This window comes from Galeopterus variegatus, unplaced genomic scaffold (genome assembly GCF_000696425.1).
Source record: "Galeopterus variegatus unplaced genomic scaffold, G_variegatus-3.0.2 Scaffold3183, whole genome shotgun sequence".
NCBI classification, from domain to species: domain Eukaryota; kingdom Metazoa; phylum Chordata; class Mammalia; order Dermoptera; family Cynocephalidae; genus Galeopterus; species Galeopterus variegatus.
In genome coordinates, this window is record NW_007729294.1 from 243,459 (window position 1) to 245,426 (window position 1,968).

At 35.5% G+C, this 1,968-nt stretch overlaps 1 long non-coding RNA gene across 1 annotated transcript in view; it reads right to left on the bottom strand.

Annotated features, from left to right (window-relative positions):
• The window catches only part of LOC103600007, an 11,144-nt gene extending 9,790 nt beyond the window's left edge, over nt 1–1,354 (bottom strand). The window contains exon 1 of the long non-coding RNA XR_551348.1: nt 1,102–1,354. This is a non-coding gene — a long non-coding RNA (uncharacterized LOC103600007). The remainder of the gene's footprint in view (nt 1–1,101) is intronic.
• Nucleotides 1,355–1,968: the final 614 nt, after the last annotated feature.

A 1,968-nucleotide genomic window follows, 5' to 3' on the forward strand; every position in this document is an offset into this window, starting at 1 on the left:
AGTAGTCTTACAAGTCATGCTTTCCCAGATTTGTAAGGATCATTTAAGGTCATTTAGCTCACTCTCCCACTCACCATGTAATTCCTTCATAATATTACTGTCAAATAGGTAATCATCTGCTTCTCCTGGAATTCTTTTAATGGACAGGGGTCCCTAATATCTCCAGGCCATTACAATGTTAAAGTTCATTGCTGGACTTAGCCCACTTTGTTTGGAACAAACACTTGCCTTTATATAACTTCTTTCCAGTCATCTTAATTGTACCACCTCTAGTAACACAATCTTTCTCTCCTCCCAGATAGCTATGATGCCTGCATTTAATCTTCATTCAGCCTGAAGCCCAAATCCCTTCACCATTAGCAGAGAAATGGTCTAGAGACTCCTTATAATATTGATCATTTTCTGAATTAGTGATTCTCAGTGAATGGGGATCCATGCTGCTCGGTGGGTATTGGGTTTGCCTGGGAGAACGGGAGGGCTTCTGCCCACACTGCTCCCCTCACCCCAAGATTCTAAGATGCTTCCTAAGGAAGAATGTCTTTTCTCCAATCTGGGAATGACTGAAGTGAGTACCCATAATGAGTGGATTTGTGTGAGAAGATCTACTCAAAATGTCTGCTGAAAATTCTTAATATACTTTTCTAATATGATGTCCTGATTTTAATACAGAATTCCAGATGTAGCTTGGTAATTACAAAACATAATAAAACTATTATTTCCTGTATTATTAAGTTCCCACCTGAAGTAATAAAGCTATCATTTGAGTTTTCTCAGCCCTTTCAAACCTGTAAATATACACAGTTTCTTATTAATAGTAAAAATACAAATTTTATTGACCTTTGCTGTCTCACTCAGCCACTTAGTGCCTCCTGTTTCCCATCCACACACACATATCATGTGTTTCTTGGAATTGCACAAACAAAAACGGAACACCAACAAATAAAACTATAGTCAGGTGTAGTGCTGGCTTTTTCAAGAGTATTTCATCATTTAATTCCCACAACACTGTTATGTGGGTAGTATCCTTAGTTTACAAGGCAAAAAACAACATCAGAGAGGCTAAGTAATTTACTTAGGTCCCACNAAAATAAAATTACTTACCACAATGGCTTTAAATTATTGGCTCAAATTCTTAGTAACCTAGATGACCATTCCAATTCATTCTTGTTTTCACTAGCTGTATTTCTAGAACTGCAGCCCCTTTCATTAACAAATAAGAATAATAAAATAAATAACAATGAAAAATACACCACCTTCAAAGCAACCCAAGTTAGCTCAGGGCATAGTGCAAATTAAACAAATACAAAACACACTCTGGTAGAAACTGCCATAGAAGGAGCTAACTCTGTATTAGAAATCAGGTGATTGATAGCTGATTGATCTTATGGGAATCACATGAAAATTGGCATACAAAAGAAAGAGCTATTTGAAATACTGTCATTGAATTTATTGAAAACAAGCATATATGAGGGGACTTCAAAAAATTCATGGAAAAATGGAATTGAAAGATAACACAAATCTTTCCATGAACGTTTTGAAGTCCCCTTTTATATGTTCTCATGCAAGCAGTCAATCAACAAATATCTGTTGAGTACTTATCATGTACCACTGAGATAAATGTCAGGTGTTTATTCTGATTTAAGATGCTGGAACAGTCTTTCTAATCTAACCTATGATTTTTACAAAGAAGAAAATAATTTTCTGCTACATGGTTAAAAACTTTTAGCAACAAGCTATAGTAACAAGTCATCTAAAGCAACTCTATTCAGTTTTAGACTTCTACAACAATTACAATCCAATTATATACTACCCATCAGCAAAACTTGGAGCTTCTTCATTTTGAGATATTCATGTTCATGGAAAAACTGAGGTAAAAGGCATATTTTCAATGTTTTGACATATCCGAGTTCCTGTGGTCCCTAACTTCTGATCAGGTTTAAGAGACAGAATGAACAGAGAGAGGAATGT